Below are 21,164 nucleotides of genomic sequence, written 5' to 3'. Positions count from 1 at the left end.
GTGTGTACCGTGGCAGAGAATAGTGCCGACCTGCTCTTCGTGTTCTTCGCTGCAGACGGGAGAAATTGCTTGCCTCCGATGCCGTTCGAACTCCTTCCACGCGATGCGGTTTGCAGTGCTTTCCACGATACGCGCCGAATACGCGATAAATAATGCATTACAGGCATATTATAATTGCGCGACTAATTGAGGATATTCACGCTCTAACGCCCTTGATTCGACTCGATCGTGCGGTAATGGCAAATAGGTCCAATGAATTTTGTTATATGAGTTAATGAGAGCGTAAAGTCACGGTAAATCCGCGCTTGCTCTTTATTACGCTTTACTTCGGCAGTTCAAAAGCCTGCGGTGCGAATTCGATACCGGTAACTTTTGTCATCGTAATGAAGTGCAGACCAATATATCGCTGCGCGATACCGGATTACGGCGCGCGTAATTCGGTGTGTCGCGCCATTATTTCGTCATGGTCAGCGCGACGCGGAAATCCTCTTTTCCGGATAGGCCGCGCGCGTTCGATCGGTATCCGGTGATGGTGACCGTCCGAACCCCCGAAATGTACGCGCGCGTGGAGAAGATTACGTTGAACCATGGGGTGTTATGAACCACGTAAGACGACTCCCACGCGCAATTCGGGACAATTTCGGGTTTAGTGGTTTCTGCTATTTGCACGGGAAATTGCGCCTGCTGATGTCACATCCGTTAACCCTCCTCCGCTCCCAATTGTTCGGCTCGCAGCCGCGGTTCGATCATGGATATAGCGCAACCATGGTGCTCACATTCACGGCTCGAGGGAAGCTGACGTGGACCGAGTAGATACGGGGAAGAGACGGGGAAATCTGCTGCCTATCTCTCTCAAATACTCCCGTAAGGTCAGGCACTTGACATCGTTTCACGTTGACGGCCCCTTATCTGAAGAACGAACGCTCTTGTTTTCCTATTTTCTACACCCTCTTTACGTGTGAATCCGTTCGGATGTTTTCTGATCGACCCGTAACTCCAGCAAGCGCTCCTTTTCCTTTTCGTTTTGATCTTCTTTTTTCTTTACGTTATTATAAGCAACACATACCGTAATTAACGTATTACGTGCCAGAGACATATGTTGAATGCGTGATAATTACGAGTATTCGCTATTTATTCAGTTTTATAAGTGCTACACCTGTTTAATGTGCTAAACAATATAATATTCAGCAAATGTTTTGCATCAAGTCACTATTTTACTATAAATAACCAATAAACAACTCTTCTCGCTCTTCTTCTTTATTTTTCTCAATCACACACAATCCTTTTTTTACTAAAGATCGATACTGAAACCCACGACAAGTCCAAACAGCTGACAAAAGCGCTGACAACGAGTATCACAGAGAATTTCATTGCACTTATATTTAATCAGAAAATGTATTGAGTGTTGGACCATTCGTTATTTGCGTCCTTCGTATTATTTTTTTCTTCACGGTATCTTCATCTTCGTCGCGTGCGTCTCTAAAACGTCGAGGTAAAACCAATTCAATTAACTCGTCCACTTCGACGTCGCGTGCACAGAGGTATCAGAGCGTCCCTTTCGGAAAGCCGCCTGCCGTCTTCGTTCTCGCCTATGACTACCGGCGCTTTGGCGACCAAGTACACGTCGTCACCAAATGGAATAATAAATCACTCTCTTAACGGCGAAATATCGCGCAGACGGTCGAGATTTTATGCAACCAGTCTGCAGAATGCATATACTCGGATGCATTAATAGCAATCTCGTTGCATTCATATCCAGCTGACTTAATGGGACGTACAAAGAAGGAGTAGGAGAACAGAGAGGGATAGGGGAAGGAGCAGAGAAGAGAACGAAAGAAAGAGAGAGATGCAGAGAGAGAGAGAGAGAGAGAGAGTTAAAGAGGAAGCGCAACGAAAGCGGGTAAAAGGGGTGGAAAGGGTGAAGATACGAGAATGAGAAAGAGAGAGACAGAGCGAGAGAGAGAGAGAGAGAAAGATGGAGGCGATGGAGGACGAAGAGGATGCAGAGCGCAGAAAGGACAGGGACAGAGAGAGAATTCAATTCCACGGTCGATTATGCAGCCAGTCTGCCGGATTACTGCCGGTACGCGTTTCCGTTTTGCGCCGATGAAGGGATTACCTTGCGTGTATACTACGTCCGTGCGGGTGCACGCGGACGCACGTGGAACATCGTGTAACACACGCATGCGATGTAGGTATGACACATGTATATGTATACATGGATACGTATATATTACATGACATAGATTTTGTTCCAATGATACTGTGCATTAAGCATCGAGCCTCGCGATAATTAAATTGAGGTACAATAAAAACTTTTCCAGACTTTTATCGTTTTTAAGAGCGTAATACGTGGGTAAATTGAAAAAGAATGGAAGACATATATACTAACAGATGTAGGAGTAAATTACAAATAAAGACAGAGATTTGTCAAAAATATAAATATTATTTTTATTTCTTTAAAGAATTTTTAAAAAAGTTGCTGAAGTTATCAAAAGTACTTTTATAAGAAACTTTATTATTTTACAAGAGACATTTACATATAATTATGTTATTCACGTAAAACACTACTATACGTTCACGTAAACATTACTACAAAAATAAAGTAACACAATCACAAAAAATGATAAAAAAATATTCTATTACGAAACAGAAATAACTCTGAAGCATCACGATCCGTCGTAGTAATGGTAAGGTTTAAAGTGAGCTCTTCCAACACGAAAATGGTGACCGCGTTCCGGTCGACGCAATATTTCTAACCGTGGCGAAACCGCGCGGGACATATATTCTCGGTGGGAACGTTTATTAACGCTTTTTCTACTTGTTAATTTCAAGTGGCGAAATTGGAGCGCTCCATTTGCACTGAATCAACGTCAGCGCGTCGCACCGGCGATCTTTCGCCGCGAATCAGCGCCATTCGACGCGATAATTCTCACCGACGAACGAGAAACACCGACAAGTCCAAGTCAATTCGTTCGCCAAACCCACAACGTTCTTTTATTTTAGCTCAAAATTTCTGGCAGTGAACGCTCCGCAGGCTTCCGCGAGAGTAACGGTTAGTGCAGAATGCACGACAATCAGTACGGTACGATTTACGACGTGCAATAAACCTTTCGCCACGATCGCCTCTTATTATAAGCGTTTCGCTTCCGGTAGTTTGCACGATGTATTGGAAAAAATATATCTACGCGCGGCTGAAACATACGATTCGAAACTGATGACATAGGAGCGTTTGCGGGCGGTCATGTAACAGAGTGATAACTGGGAGCCCTCAATTGCGAAAGTACAAAGAAAATAGTATCTATCAAATATCGCAATGCTATTTTTCAAAAAGATCCTGCGATGAAACTATAATATCTTTAAATGGTAAAACTCCTGTTTAGGGGATCCACCTCCGATAACCTTGACCTTGACATATGTTGTCAAGGTCAGTGTCCTGAGTGACCTTCAGAAGGTTTCAACCGTCGCTCGTTGTTTACTAAAAAGTTATTAACAAAAGAAGTTTAATGATTTTGCACGAATTTTCAGCCGTTCACGACAAGGAAAAGGTTATATTTTCCGCAACTGGAGCCCCGGACACATACGCTCGGTTTCAGCCCGCTTCGCGGGAGGGCGGGGGGCAGGGGCTTCGCCCCCCGCCCCCGCCAGAACTAAAAGTATAACAAAATACATTATAACAAATGCTCAAATTGTGCACCGTCCATTTCAATACATAATCTTGCACGTCACAATAAACTGTGTTGCGCATTACGTAAAAATTACGTATCATTTCTGGAGATATACTTGCACAACGGTATACTTGCACGGTGCACAATTTGAGCATTTGTTATAATGTATTCTGTTATACTTTTATTTCATTAATTTATTTATTATTTGTAATTTGCGGTAATTATTTCAAGTTGCTACGAATTTTAATAAAGTGTTCAAAGTGTACTTAAATGAGTTTTATTTGGATATTAGCAATAGTAGTTGCTTAGTTTGTTAAATAATTGTATTATTTTGTTAAATAATTGTAAGATAAGTACATATCATTTACTAACTACATGTATCTACTGTTTGATAACTACAAATACAGGCGAATACAATTTCGTCTGTAGGATATGAAACTGATATAATTAATATAATACACAATAATATAATTAAATATAATATAATTAAATAACTAATAGATTTTGGAAAGAAATGTTACCTGACAGCTTACGCTTTATGTATCACGTAAAAATAAAAAACCTACTTCCAATAATATTAATAAAAAGAAAATGTTATTATTGCACAATGCATATGTAGAAATATCAAAAGCGCAATCTTATTTTCGCATATGCAGAAATATCAAAAAAGCAATCTTATTTTCGCATATGCAATCTTTATATTGATATTAACAAGAGGGGCAACAGTCAGCTGTCGCCTTTAGCACTTTGCGTTGTACCACACCTGAACGCGCCAACTTTAGATAACTTGATTTGTTAACAATAAATGCTTATAATTCAAAAAGTATTATAGCCTCGACATTTTAGTATTAGGATTTTCGTCTCAAAATGATCTCAGGAATCTACCCTTAAGCGTTGATGCGAGCTTTACGGGACACCCTGTATATACCTTGATATCGATTGTTTCATAAATAAAAAGCGTATTAAATTTGAGCGACAGTGATTGATGTACTTGGTGTCTTGAAGATTTATGAAACTGGTCGTACACTATTGTATCTATGATATACATTTATTATTTCACACAGATGAGTATCATGTCGCCTGAAATATGTTATTTAATTTTTCAATATGTAGATGTATGTGCATGCGAGTTGTTGCAAAACCAGTATGCCCGTATTTTTCATTTTCCTTTTCATCGTCGTCTTGCACGACGATAACCATAGGATTTATTAATCGGCTACTGATTGAAAAAAAATCTATTTTTGCGGGAGGTCACGAGATTCCATCGGTTTTTGTGTGAGTGCATTTTCACCGTTTCCGCTTTTTTATTTCTCACGGTTGGCTTTCCGAACGTGCTCGCGCCATCGCGTACTGCTTCGATTCTCGTAGTCACAATGTCGCTGCATGTGCAATTTAAACTGCAATTAGTAACACGTTTCAATACATCCCGATTATTGCGCGAACATTGATATTAATTATACTGTAATAAAATGAAATTTATATCGTATACGTGGCGAGATAGCAGAGACGCAGAGCAGTATATGATCCATGTAATACGTTCTAGAGTTAATTAATGCCCATGTTAATGACTCTTCCGACTAAAAGTACCTTTGCATGTTTAAATAACGTCGAATAATTTCCGTTTTTTTTTACATCTCGATTTTTAATTAACTGACCACAGGCACGTGGGCTTTATAGTAGAATAACACATGAGGAAATGAACTTTTTCCTGCAGATGAGAACTTATTTAATTTGCTAATTAAATACTGGCGTTAAAATATTCCTTCTTTAGATTCAGTAATGCAATAACATACTTCTTTATTTAATTTTCCTTGAAACTAGTTAAATGGATTTATTGATAGCCGTATAATTATCTTAGATGTCGAAAGAATACCGCGTAAACATAGTAATGAGAACTTAATTACGGTAAACAAGTAAATAATCTCGATATAGCCATTACAAGATCTTTAAAAATTCATACCTTATTTTATAAAATTATGAAATTTTTTATTGGAAATAAAAACTCTTAAACCATTTTTACTTTTTTTATTTTTACTTTTAATTAAACTGATGTGATAAAATTTCTATTATTCCTCATACATATACATAAACAATTATATTTTATTTGATATAATGTAAGTTTATCTCTTATTACTTTATATAATAAAATAACTTTATAAAATAGACCGTGCGCTATAAGGAATTCGTGTAATTACCCATTGAAGTAGACAAGTTTCAATAATTGTACAGATGTCCATTCTGTGAAGACAAAAGAGAATTTCGAGTAGAACTTGCTAGATATCGCGTGAATGAAGATTTCATTTCCCCGCGATTAACAATGTATCTCAGCGATTTTCCTGAATGGAACAGTGCCCGGTACGTTTAATCGGCCGGGTTAATCCCTTCTTGCGAATTAACTCGAAGCAATTGCCTCGCGAACGAGAGACATTAAGATCTGCCGTCGTGCGAGTTTAGTGAGCTAAGGCGATTTGACGATGTTCGTCTATCGTTAGCTCTTAAGAAAACTGCGAGATTTCGCGTTTGAACATTACGATATGCGTTCTTTATATTATTATATTCTTTCGATCCTTTCGTATTCAAAAAAGTACGAATAAAAAGTTAAATCCATCGGCAAATGGCGGTAAATGGCTTCCGTGCGGAGACTTCCGTGCGAGGCTTTCATGCGGGAGCTGTCATGCGAGACATCCGTACGGAAACTTCTATGCGAGGCTGTCGTGCAAAGCCTTATGTTTCGCACATAAGTCTCATACGGGAGAGAATCTCGCAACAAACGCTTCATTAGATCGTCGATGACAACGAATATATAAGATCATAAAAAATTTGATATTTAGACTTTGCATCATGATATCTCCACATGTAGAGCATATAAAGTAAATTTAAAAACAGTTTTCTGATATAAAGTAAAGCTATCGATTAAACCTATTATAAATCCGTTATTTTGATCCGTTATTGAAATCTCTTAATCGGCGATGCTTCAACCAGTCACTTCGAGTATAATGGAACAGTCTCGCCGCTCATGCGTTGCTTCGCTCGTGCACTTGGTGCAAAACACTACCATGTCTTTTGATGCTACCAAAACATGTTTTGAATAAATAATGTTTTGAATAAATAATGTTTTACATAGAAATATTGACTTTAAAATAAAAAATTAATTATGTAAAAACTACGTAACAATATGTAAAGAATATGTAAAGAAATGCTACATGGAATTCTTTTTCTTCCCCTAAACCTTCCTCGTAATTGCTGTTTATACTGTTTGGTGCTCCTTTATATTCCTCTTCAAGATCTCGCATAGAAATTTAAATGCGAGGATTACGGCAAAAGGTGAAAAATCTATTTGTCTCGAGAAAAGTTCTTTTATGAATGACTAGTATGTATGACCAGAAGGTAACAACAATTGTAATTACCTTGTAACAAAGAGAGAAAGAGTGTCTGCAATGCGATCATCCGATAACGAATCTCTTCAAGTTGTTCGTACAAGACGGAGAGTGGTTGCTCGAGTAGATAAAAGTGGCCCCTGTTAATAGCAAGAGACAATATAATGCAGAGGATGATACTAATTAGGTGGCAGGACTAGCCAGTCGACAACGCCCGGCAGGATAAACTTATTTATTTATTTGACGGGTTAATTTATTCTGGATAAAAAGAGAGCTCAGCCGGCAAGCGTACTCCGCCGGATGTACGGCCTTAAATTAAAACTCTCCTCTCTCCCTCCCTTCCTGTCTCTCCTCCCCCAATAGATCCACCTGATGCAAGAAACATTGCTCTCGCTATCTTGCTCACCATGTTTCACGAGTATACCACTTTAAGCCGTGCTCATGACGTACAATCCGCCTTGCTTCGGCTGCTGTCGATGGATTAATTTGAATGCCTCGAATCTTAAGAGCACATTTGCGATTCTTGCAACGGAAGCGGGCTAAATGCCTGACTGCAATAGTGGATGGATGAAACTGTCAGTGTACCCGGGAAATACGGGCTATTGTCGATCCCGTGTAAAATTATAACGCGAACGCGTAAAGTAATACTGCTACTCCTGCCGGCTTGTGTTATGCTTCATCTATTGTCAAAACAAGGAACGCAATATCGTACAGCGCCGATTAGAATATTCATACCGCCATTAATCTCTATCTGCTTGTTACGCTTTTCGGCTTATGTACGACCCAGCCAAATTGGATATGCTGCGTGAAGTGGGAAATATGCGCAGGAATGAATATAGATTGAATATAGTGTGCTAAGGTGTGGCAAAATATAAAAGGAAATACTTATACTCAGGAAATACTAGTATTTTTATAAATAAGAATGCATTAGAGAAGGAAACTTAAATCGTGCAGTTAGGGCTTCCACTGGATATGCGATATATGAGATCATTATCATCGCAATGCTCCGTATACGTAATCATTATACACGCCGGAAACGGACGTACTCCAACATCCAGTATTCCCTCACAGCGAAGAAATCGCTGGTGGAGCACAGAGTCGTATCATTCAGCCTGGCGGCAATAATAGCGTCTCAAGCAAGTATCGTCTACGATTCTTGCTTCTCTCTTTCTCACTCTATCCTTCTTTCTTGCCGGTTCTTTGCCGCTCATGTCGTTAGTGCGAACCGATAACGTTAGAGGCAGAAATGTGGAAGAGCGTAGCTTCCTTGAGTGGTGGGTGCCTCGTGGTCGAGCAAGTCCATGAAAGACAGAGAACGACCGAACGGAAAGAGACGGACGTATCGCGCGCACTATCGTGGAAGAAGAGAGACAGGAGGAGGGATAAACTTGCATCACACTTGTGGAGTGACAGAACACGTATGCAGCCGTGGCGTGATAGCGTCGCGATACGAGCAGTCTGCGTCCACCCCGTCGGCTTCTGGAGTGTTTCACTCGCTCGTCCACGTCCGTTGTCCATCGTCCTCTATTCTCGTCCACTTTTCTCCTTGGACCACGCGCGGCGACCCTATCATCCTCGGTACCGGTGTCACGTCGTGGGATAATCGTGACACGTGGTCGCGTACGATCGTGGATGTACATGTGCACGTGTGTGCGAGTACCTGTGTATCCATGGAGGTGGACACGCATCGTCGCGGTATGAAAGCTCGTCCTTGCGAAGTTTTCAACGACGACTACGTGTCGGCTTTTGTCGGAACTTAACGGAACCGACCATGGATCGCATCACCAACGAAGGTCGTTGATAAGCACGACGATTGTTGGTCGCGTCACGCGCGCTGTTAATGAACTCGAAGAGGAGCCGGTCCGCATGCACGTTCTCGATGAATGCGCGACCAATTGATCCGACAACGCGTTAGTGCTCCGCGCCGCGATACGCTTCGAGTTCGGTACTTAGTTTTAGTGGCATGTATCGAGCTCTCACGCGGCTGTGCGGGTGGTTTCGCGCCAATCCAGTCGGCGTAGAAATCGCTTCGAAGTGTTCTGAAGTGCCGTTTGTAATCCGCGTTGTTTTTAACGGAGTTAACGTGCCCGCGCTGCATGTAGATGTGCGAACGCACGTGCTGTCCGATATTCCGTGTGTGTTCGACTAAAGTGTCAGCGTGAATACGGCCGACATCACCTGTTGCTGGCAATTAACGAATGCGTCGTGCTCTGATGCCGGCTTTATGAAAAGCAAACCGGATCCTTCGAGCGAGCGCTACAACGTGCTACAATTGTGTCCGCTGCTGTTCCGACTTTTGTTCCGTGTTTCTGTTGCCGTGCTGGTGAGTTGTTACAGAGACTTGAGTTTGACGAGCAAATAGGATAATTCAAAAACGATAGTAAGAGGAAATCATTTTATAATGATTTTTATCTTTCGAAGTGCGTTTCATATATATATAATCAATTCTATATTATTTGTGTCCTCTAAAGACACACTCTAAATTAAAGAAATGCAATGTTATATGATACTGAAATCTATAAGTTTATAATACTTATGTTATAATTTTCGTAATGCATTATATTATAGTTTTTATTTACATATATATGCATATATTCAAGCATATAATTGATTGTTTTATTGTTATAATGATTTTATTGATTGCATATTACAAAGTTTTATTTCTGTAAGATTATATTAAATATAGAAATATGTTCTTATATATGAAAATGCACATTATATAATAGCAATATAAAATAAACACGGAAACGTTTACATGATGACATATAATTGTTTTTATATTACAAAGTGCAGTTAGCATGATAATAACAAATCAGTAAATGGCTTTTGTGCGCAAATAATCCGAATGCGGGTTGTTATCTAATCAGTCTTAGTTTTACGCAAGTCGTCACGCTATACTGCTGCCATAAACTAGATATTGCAATTCTTATCGTAAAGAACTACTTCATTTTTGCTACATAAAAATACTTTTGTTATTTTTTTTAAGATTCAAATCTTCACAAAAATATTTATCAAAACAGTAACATTTTCTTTATTATACATAATGCAATAAAAATTTAAATTTTACTTAATATTGAAAAAAAAATTTATTAACTACTTTTTTTATTATATTCGAGAAATTATCACTGTTTTTCGATTGTTTTAATTTTGTTGAATCTTAATTTTTGTTGAGTCTTTTTTATGTAAAATTATTTTCTTACTGAAGCAATTTAGATTGCATCATAGAAGAAAAGCTTTCATGACTAAAAACAATTATCAATTTTAGCACTCTAGGATTTAGTTATTGTCGTAAAGCTGCCAATGCCAGCTCGACATATCATAACAGCATGTACGGATCAATAAATTTCGGTCTTATTGGTATTGCTTGTTTGATGTGTTCGTTACGTTCCTATTCTATGCCGACCGCCGTGGCTACAAATCCCTTGACGGGTACTATTGCCTTCCTAAAAGCATGGCGGTTATATGAGCAATCCAGAACTGTCTCTCTTCTTTCTCTTTCTCTCTCTCCATATCTCCCTTTTCGCCTCATATTCGCTTTTCCTCCTTCTCGTTTCTATCGAGGCTGTCCGATCGATAACTTCGACCTGCGTCTCGAAGTGACGGGTCCGAAATTGATTTGCGCTGGCAACCAAGTCGACGATGGAAATTCTCTCTCTCTCTCTCTCTCTCTCTCTCTCTCTCCGTCTTCCTCTCCTGCTTGCTGAAAGGAAATGCAAACATGTCCTTGAACTACGCATCAATAGAACTAGGCTTAGGCCACGTAAGACTCGTTCGAGTGCTTACCAGGCGGACTTATAGTCTGGCTTGCGATTACTTAACTTTTATGGGTCGAGTGCATGTTGTTATTACCCCTTGCCCACTGATCTCGATATCGACGATAAGTCGGTTAAAACTTCCTCTTTGTGAATCGAGGAGCTAATTCCGCGCCTGCCTTGATCGATGATAAAAAGCTTACGCGACAAAAGTCCGAAAGTAGCGACAGCCGTCCTCGAACTCGTTCGATCGCATTTGCTACATATTCGACGTGAATCGTTTCGGCGCCGATTTATTCGCGCGTCACGAGTGAGAGACGCACGGATTACAAACGCGTTTATATGGGCGAGATCGATGCATCGCCGATGGCTATAAAGCACATGGCGTTATTATCCGGCATTCGCGCCAGAATTTCACGTTGTAATGACGCGGCCGTTATCTTTTTCAATGCCAGCGATGGAAATCGTTTGGCGATGACCATCGTGGAATATCGCTATCGTCAAATAGACACCAGATACGGCAGAGCGCACGTCGCTAAACCGATCGATCGACGTTTATGGCCCGAATACACGTCGTTCCTCGTTATTAGTTGTGACAGGCGATCTCGATGCCGGCCGAGTTTGCACATAATTCCGCATCATACGTCGCGTGGGTCGGATTTATCGGATGTAACGGATCTTCCATCAGCTGTACCAGAATGCGGTGAAAAGAGCCGCCGAAGAGTATCGCGAAAAAAGCACTCCGCGTTTACTGTCTACCTAAAACCGAGTAGTAAACCGGACGATAGCCAGCTACGACGCGTTTTATTTGCACTGGAGTAGCTTTCTTTGTAGCTGCAAATGTAAATGGAAGAGTAAATGGCAAAAGCGTCTCTCGTGCAGGCGTTAATAAGAAACGACCACGTTGGTCTGAAGTCTGTCCGGCGTGACACAGCAAGAATGACGTGTGCTACATGTGTGCGTAAGTTGCAGAGTTAAACAGAGAAAAAGTTTAACACTTTGCGTTTTACAAACATATATTTTAACCTTTCACCTTAGACTAGCTGAATTTTTTATCTGACGGTATTAACGAAATAATAAAATTAGAAAAAGACTTTAGTATGTTCAGTAAAAAACAGTAAAAAAGTTTACTTTTATTAATTCCGTTCGCATTTGTTATTTATCATTGTACAAATAAATATTTAATGTGCAATATTAAAATTGTGATAGTGAGAAAATCAATATATGAAAAACTGATATAACTATGGCATTATAAAAATACAAATTGTCACACATGTTGCATGTTTCATTATACTTAAGATGCCAATTGTTGTCAAGGATTGTTATTGTATCAATTTGTCACTCGATTTAAATTTCTTCTCTTTACTCATTCCTGATGTCGTACGTTAACAGAGTGTATTTCGCGCATCACTGCGAAGACACGTTGAGACACCTCGTTCTTACTAACTGCTGAGACTTAGGACGAATACATACTATAAATCTAAAGTAACTATAAAGCCTCACGCCACACCGCTGAGGGAGAGTTAAGTGAAGCCGTAAACCCATGAGCCCATGAATCCGTAATCCCATGGTCAGAGTTTATGGTTAGCTGCCACCATATTTACGGCTACCTCTTAAGTGTATTTGTGCAGATTAGAGGCGCATAGTTGCCTTCATAAAGTACGTACGATTAATTACGCTTGAGGGCCTGATTCGTCTCAGAACTGACGCTCGTTAGCGAGCATCAATAGATTACGTAGATAGATAAATTACGCGGAATATCGCGGATAAGCTCACTCCGATAATCTCCGAATCTTGAATAAATTGTGATTAGCGACAAAAATGTAGCGACGAGACACTGTACCTACTCTATGCATCTGTTTGAGTCAAATATAATCAATCTCGCAATGTAAAAAGAATAATATGATTATAACATATGTATACCTAATTAAATAATGTATAATTAAGTTTTGCCTTGCACATAAATTTAAAAATTCGAGACTATGACTACAATTTTCGCCTTTGTTTCTCTTCTCACATGTACAAAAACCTCGTTAACGCTATGTACACGTATATACTACCCTTGATTAAGTATTCGAATTAGACATTAATTTCCTCTTACTACGATACACCAGTGTACTGTCTTATTCTGCTCGGTACAGATACAGTATGCGGCAGCCGCCGCACACATCCCAACGTCTGATTTCGCAAATCTCGTTGTTCTGCAGATCAGTTGCATATGCGTTTAATAATTATAGCGCTTGGCACTGGCCACTCTTGCATTCGCCGCGCTGGAAGTTTAAAGCAACGACCGACCGATAACGTACCCTCGGAACTACGTAATCTTATTTGAAGCTGGGCACTCTAATTACCGCGGTTGCTACCTATGCCACGAAAATATGATTCGCCGACCATCTCGTGTTTCCATCTCCACGCTGCTTGTATACGCCCTCGTCTAACTATTACTCCGATTACTTCTATCTACCTGTTCCGGAAACCTCTTTATCCTAAACTTTTCCGTTTTAGTAGTATTATACATCCACAAAAATTTTCTTTACTTATTTCATTAATTATTTAACCATAACTTCTGTTATTGTTTAATATTTTATCGCCATCTCTACTTTTACGATTTTTATATGTACATGTGGAACAGAGCAGTTTATATAATATTATGAAAGTTTTTATATACACTACACAACGTGTAGTTTTTATATATACTACACTACATCACACAAAAATGCATTTACTAATTCAACAAGAATAAAATAATGTTTCGAAACTTTTGATCTTTCAACAGAACACAATGTATGAAGAAACATACAAACAATATAGAGATCTGAATTCCGAATGCTACCACTTTCGTGGTTATTTTCACATTGCGTTGCTTAGTCGCACATGTTCAAGCCGTGATATTTCATTTATTCTTGTAAAACAATACGTATGAGAAGCAACAACAAAATTTAGAATAAATATAATATATTCATTAGAATAAATATAATATATGCATACTATTAAATTTATGATACATAAGGACATTAATACCAAACGTTATGATATTTGCAATAAAAAAACTTCCGCACTCCGTAATATCATTATTTCATTGATAAAAAAGAGAGCATGATCTTTTTCTATTCTTTTGACCTGCAACATTTGCCGGACGAAGGCGCGAATATGCCATGCTTGTTTGATCGAATGGCGAACGTCACGTTATTTATCCGTAAGCGAGCATAGTATAATTATCACAGTAATGTAATGCGTTCGGATAATGGCCCGCACGATTTAATGGAATTACTATTATAGTTGGATGCGCTAGGTCCGTTACCATCAAGGAACGGGGGCGAAATAGCGAACTCGAGTAATTCACGGGTACGCGTTCAGCCGCCCGATATTGCCGCATTTCGACGATGCGACGTCCGTTGTACCTACATGCTACGCAAGTCCGTAAATAACTCGGGTTCGAGTGATGCCGGAGATCATGTTGCTTCGAAGGCTTTCTCCTGAAACGTGGTAAGTCGAAACACGATGAGCGTGATGAGAGTGATCGCAGCAGACGAGGAAGGCGCTTGCTACTGTTGGCCGAGCTCCAGATCTTTGTCCGCACAAGTGTCTCAATTATTTTCGACTGCCGTTGCTATATCCATTTTGACAACGGCGCAGGCATAATGTACTACGAATCTATGTTAGTGGCTCGCGATCCTAAAACCATGAATCATAATGTGCAGAAATCAATAACGGTGCCACCGATACGGCAACCATTATGGTTGGAAATAAATCCGCCCTCAATACGGATCGTCTAAAAACTTAAAATATGAGGCATTAGTCTTTTTGTTCGTTTTATATATAATTTTATATATAATTTGCGACAGAATTTCTAACAGAATTTTACGTATTCTATAATGCAGAAAATAATTAAGGAATAAAATCAAGTAATTTTTATCACTTTATCTCACAATACATAAAATTATGATAAAAGTTTATCCCAAACATATAAATTATGTAGAATGTAGAATCATCCATAATGTATTTCTTATAGTGAATAAGATTACATGTTTATATTTAAGTTTTATTAATAATATTTATATAATGTTTTTCAACTGGTTGTTTAAAATAAAGTTTTCTTCATATTGTATCAACTCTCCAACTCCTCTTCAATTAATCATTACTTTTAATATTATAATCCTCCTTTTAATATTATAATAAATTAGATGCGCTAATGTTAGGACGGATACTTGAAGATCCGGTCTGCGTAATCATTGAAACGCGATCAAATATTAAACGCCAATATTCTATGATAGATTGTCAAATCTGACATTCATCATCCAATTGCCTAACCCGCGACATGTACCATCTATTTGGTTTCCACATAATCTTTCAGACTGGGGAAGGACGTCGGCTCTCCTTATTTCCGCGCACTCGATTCCCTGGATCGATGAACGTGGAAATAGTATGGCAGCGGGGACGAGACGCGGGAGTTTCAATACGAGGTAGAAAATGGGCGCGTAATTAATTCAGTGGATACGAATCGATTCCGGTCGGCAGTTCGCTATACCCGGTGAGCCATTGAGACACGTAGGGCTTCCGTGCCGCGGAGTTACCTCGTGGAATTTCGTATCGTATCGGAAACTGCTGCACTTTTTCTAATTGCGGGAGACGATTTAATCGACCCAAACTCGTAATTTATGAATGGTGTTCGTGCGAGTCGGTTCCTTGTTCTTACGGAGCGAGAAGTTATGGAGAACTCAAGCAACCTCTCTTTCTTTGCTCGATGCATATAGCCGTACACTGTATCCATGGCGGCCGGCGCTCGCTTTCGTGCACTTTTAAACACATAATTGAGTTTGGCTTAAATACTATTCTATCCACCGTCGGAAATCCGGGATCAGATACATTTTAGTCAGATACATTTTAGTCAGATATATTTTAGTCAGATACATTTTAGTCAGATACATTTTACGAAAGGTCAGTTCGGTCTTTGATACTTGTCCTTCGTAACGTGATGATAACGAAATCGGTCTCTCGATTTATCGTGCGAAACATTCTCGATTCTCTTTTATGCAACGATAAATTTGTTACGATGCGATACTGCGACAAAAACGAAAATATAGTGTTAGCATTCTCGCAATCGCACGGTTTGAGCGATTAACTTAATCGCGATTATTTAATCGTGGATGAAATAAAAAATTGAGCAGCCACGTTTACTACTAACAAAACATATCTACGAACATTTTTAGCTCAGAGTTAACGAAACTAATGTAACACATGTAATCTATAACTTGTCACAACAAATGGAATCTCGTATAACACACATCCTAAATACATCCATGAAGTATTTATTATTGAACATTATATTTACAACGATATTATTTATTCGTTGTGTGATTTGGCAGTTTTACCGAACATTGTAATTGAAATGGCAAATACGTGCGGCTCGATCGATTTAACAAGATCCCGCGCGATTGTGTATATGTATGCTTAATCTGGATATAAATACGAGATTATTCCAGTGATTAGCGTTCGAGTGCCGGTAACGTCAGCTGTTTCGCTACGTGTGCTGAACTTGGATGCATAATTAATGCCGCTCGAGCGCGAGTACGTTCTCGTTTGCAGCGTGATCAACTTGTCCATATCTAAGGATAATCTTGGCACACTAAGGAGTAACTGGACAAGGTAAGGGTCATACCTGACCTCGCCAGTCACAGTCTGCTACCAGTCTGTGTGCGTAAAATTTCATAAATTATGGATTGTTCATTGGAAACACTTTTATGCGAGATGTTTCTCGCCACGTGGAATGTGGAACAGGTGAATATTCTTTAAGAAAAAAGATAATTCAATTATATGGTTTTTTTAACCATTCGGTAATTCTAACAAGATTACTGCTCCCAAGTAATTTCGTACCACTTATGTATAACACGGATTATACGATTATAGATGTCTATTGTGTATTGCACGCATGTTGCATAAGATATCTTATTTCCATTGTACAAAGTTTTAACGATAAGATTCATCTGAAGTCTCTTTTCTCGCAAGAAAATTTCACAAGAAAAAGAAAAGAGTATGTGTCCTAAAACTATGAGTCATTTCTAACATGAAACTTTAGATTAAATCAACATCAAGCATTCGACTCGGGATTTAATATGGAACTGATTTATTCAATCATAATAATAAGTATGACTCGACAATAATCCCATATCAGGTGGCCTTGAACGCTTTAATTCGTATGGTCGAATTGGCCGATAAGCCGACGTTATTTCGCTGCGTACGCGATAAAGAAGTAGATTAACGATTTCGTTTCTTTATACGGCGCTGGAGAATGATTATATACGGGAAGCCTAGGACGTTGGGTAACACTGGAGGCTCGACGATATCATGAGTCACGGTAACGATAACTGCATGGATGCTGGCACGACGAGAGAGCGTCGTATTGAATTGCAATCTTCAGGAATGGCGTCTTGGCGCACCGGTGCACGCTGCTGTAACAAGATTAGCGAGTTTCTAGCGGCTAAGCGTTCCTGTATTCTCCTTCCGGCTCAATCCCTCGTGTAAACCTCGGGGTAAAATCAAACGTGAGCGTTTTTTGCTCCTCGCTGTTCGATGGAAGTATCGCAAGCTGTTCGGTGATCTTCCCTGCTCCCCGTGAATTTGGAAGCCTTAACTCGATCGGATATCGACGAAGAAATTTCCTTCCCTGTTTATCAGTGAGGTAGCAGAAGAAAGTGACATTTTATGTTTGTAATAGAAACACGTCATCGTGAAATATGAAAATCGCATTAATTTTCACCGCAAAACTGGAAGAGTCTGTCTAGTGAATGCTTGCTGTTTTTCTAATCTAAATAACAAGTAGTCTAGACTAGTCATTGTCAATGTAGAAGCACATAAGAAACAAACGAAAATTGAGTGGTTGTTCAATTTTTGCCATATTCTTCTTGGACTGGTAAAACATAAATGGAAAGAGGTCGCGATATTAATATTCCTGGAAACGCGATTCGTACGATTTAATCTCGACGAAACTGGGACGCGGGGTCCATATCGATCTTACGCGATCGATGCGCATACGTTATGCATTGACGTTGACACGCCGTCAATTCATTCGGCGAGCACTTTGATATGTCACGATAGGTCGTTATTGATTATTAAACTCTCCGGCCGTATGTATATTTCACCCATTTTTCACGTACTCCATATTGTATTTTAACGTAACTAATATTTAAACTAGATTATTTTCGAGCTACAAACAATCATGCATTTATACGGAAATACACATCACCCGAAAACAAATACAACAATAATAATGTTAACTATAATAATAAATAACAATAACAGAGTGGTCAAAATTGGAATATCTCAATAACGATTGTTTGTCAATACATAATAGAGATATAATAGAACTTGCGTAAAAATGCAGGAAATTATTCAATGATTTATTATTGTTTATAAAGTCGAATGCAAAATATGATCGCGAATGCACTTAATGTCCGTGAATGCGCGCAACACATGGAACTTCGCAAGCTCGCTTTGTAATTAGTTTAGACGGAGGTGTTGGCCGGAGATCGCGTGACGTTCTGCTCGCGCGTTTTAATTGCTAGGGTGGCTCCAGCATTTAGGCAAGTCTTGATAAGTAGGCGGGTCAGCGGGAAGGAGCGATAACGAACAGCGAGGGGTCCCTTTGGTGTAAAACGCTGGTTTCAGTTGTTCCAGCAGGTTGCATCGCATCGATACACGTTATGGTGCGTCGAAGATGTTCATGCCGATGTACAAAGTCCACGCAATTGGCTTATCGATCGTATTCGATGAAATTTGCATGTGCGAATTGATTTACGTTGCCTTAGTAATGGCGTAATCGTTGTTAACACGAGTTCTGCATCGCATAAGTAAAGTAATTCAACGAGCATATTTTTTTAAACGAAATATTATTACTTTTCACGTAATTGGAATATTATTATGTTAATTAATATTGCATTTGTTTTATAAATATCGTTAAATTCGAGTAAAGCGTATTACAATAGAGAATTAACAATAATTACTGATTGCACGCGGAAATTCGTGGCAGTAGCCACGCATTTGCAATTGCAACAGAAGGGTTTCGCGTGCTAGGTTGACTTACCAGTTTGATTACTTTCTTTTCATAATTATGCATAATCATTAGAGCTGCATGTTTATTATTGCTTTAATTAATTTTATTAAAACATAATTATTAATTATATATTTATAAAAGGTGATTACGTTTCTCTGGAGGCGTCACCGGGTTTAAAGCTGACATTCACCGTTACGCGTACACACATGCGATGAACAACGATTGCGCAAGTTGTATTATTTGCGCGATGCGTGAGTAGGCAGGGAGGAAAAATTTATTTTCGTACCTTCCGAGTGACACTACCGTCGGCATTGCTCCGGGCTGGATTCCGCCACCTGATTGGCGTTTTTAATTTTCCATTCATCCGAGCGTAGTCGAGCCCGCAGGGTACCCGACGTTTTACGCGCAAATCCCACAGTGCACCCGCACGAGTGCTCCGATTGCGTAGGTACGCGCTTAATAAAATCCGGGGAAAAATCGTCCACGTTGCAAGTACGGTCTGTCTCATTCGGATGGACGTCACCGGAAGGCATGTAATTTATCTAACATTCGTACAGGTGGGGATACATGTAATTCAATATACATGAACGCACGTCCATATACAAGATATCATTCTTGATTTCCCCATTTAAACATAGATTATTGAACATCAATAACTCATGTATGTGAAACAAGATTTACGTTGAGACATTGAGAATTTTTTATTAAAACTAAAAATTATTTGATACGAGTCATATTACTGTCACATACTACAGGAAGAAATTCACAGGAACTTCAACTTGATTGTGAATTAGATTTTAAACAAAATGGTAAATGTTTTCCAGTTGTTTTCTGCTGAATTTATGAACATTTATGCGTAAAGAATGATGAATATATTTATTAACGATAAATTTACACTTTAATTTCAAGTGCAATTTTATTTAGATAATTGTATAGATAAAATTCATAATTATACAGATATATATATATATATATATATATGCAGCTCTATATATTTTTATATAGCATAAATAACAGACATTTAACAGCTTTTTTCAAATATCATTTTACTTATTTTTCGAGCATCATTGATACACTTTTTAGTACATTTAAACAAAATTCAATTTATAGTAAAAAGTAAAAGTATATTATTGTAAAATGAAGTTACTTTGTTATTGCGATATTATTTTAGGATAATAGCACATAAAAAGTAAATATAAAAGTAAATGTAAATTTTATCAATAAAATATCAATAAAATATCAATAAAATACAATGAAATTTTTATTTGATATTATTAGTTCGGAATTTGGTTTTAGTTAAATTTAATTAGTTAAATATAATTAATAATTAACATAAGTTATTATAGATTCACATTTATATTTTGAGATATCATTATTATACCATTGATCAAATAATAACACATATATTTGCGAAACAATCATTGTTTATAATATTATTTTTATTATGTTATTACTGTATAACATTATCAGTGTTAGTAATGAATCAATTATATTAATTACGTAATTTTGCTTTTATTGTATTGTATTATTAACATGTTTATTTAATGTAATAAATATTTATCTATACTGTAAATAATGTTTGCGATTTTATTGTCGCTCTATTTGAAATCTCTTATCAGCCCTAAAGGTTGAAGCTTCGAGACGCGACAAGGATGAAAATTTGAGTACTCGACGACGTGTCTCGCTAATCTCATTCACGTCACACAACGTTGCAGATGTCACGATGGATATCACGACGATGACGTCGTTGTTGACGTCTATAACACGTCGAGGTGTATGTCATTGTCTTCATGTCATTTTCTTCATGTGGCATTAGATAATGTAATACATAGCAAGATAGCAATTTTTATATATTTTATACTACATTACAGAGCTGTTTTATCATCATGTTCATTGTAAATTTTAAAGCTATCAAATCCTAAGATAGGTTTCACTAACAGAATGGAAACTATTCAACTTTCTCATATATGCTGTATGTAGTGCAATATTTTTTATATTTTATATTTTTTAGGATTAAATGCAAATAAATTATAATTTATAAGCTTAAGAGTGTAAAAAAGACTTAAAATCTCTTAAGCAGTAACGTAAGTCCGAAATATTAAAAAACTTTTAGAATAATTTTTTCTTTCCTTAATCTACTTTTAGCGAACACTTGTTATCTATTGTATTCTACCTAGAGCTCGTTTATATCGGAATGCGGGAACCCAGCACTTGATTGAATTGTCCTTACTCGATTTCCTGAATTTCTGATTAAAACATACGCTCTTGAAGAACTCTGTGTTTCAGAGGCGCCCATGTAAAACGAGTGTTTCCAGAG

The 21,164-nt window shown here is 38.4% G+C and overlaps 1 protein-coding gene across 2 annotated transcripts in view; it reads left to right on the top strand.

Annotated features, from left to right (window-relative positions):
* The first annotated feature begins 8,448 nt into the window (after positions 1-8,448).
* The window catches only part of LOC105287975 (CUGBP Elav-like family member 2), a 457,839-nt gene continuing 445,123 nt past the window's right edge, over positions 8,449-21,164 (top strand). Inside the window, exon 1 of one of the 2 annotated variants that reach the window (XM_026975347.1) lies at positions 8,449-9,368. The gene's annotated coding sequence lies outside the window, so the exon portion shown is untranslated. The remainder of the gene's footprint in view (positions 9,369-21,164) is intronic. The other variant, XM_026975346.1, reaches the window with a different exon arrangement.

The sequence above is a fragment of the Ooceraea biroi genome, chromosome 2 (genome assembly GCF_003672135.1).
Source record: "Ooceraea biroi isolate clonal line C1 chromosome 2, Obir_v5.4, whole genome shotgun sequence".
Classification (NCBI taxonomy): Eukaryota; Metazoa; Arthropoda; class Insecta; order Hymenoptera; family Formicidae; genus Ooceraea; species Ooceraea biroi.
This window is presented reverse-complemented; position numbering and strand designations above follow the sequence as displayed.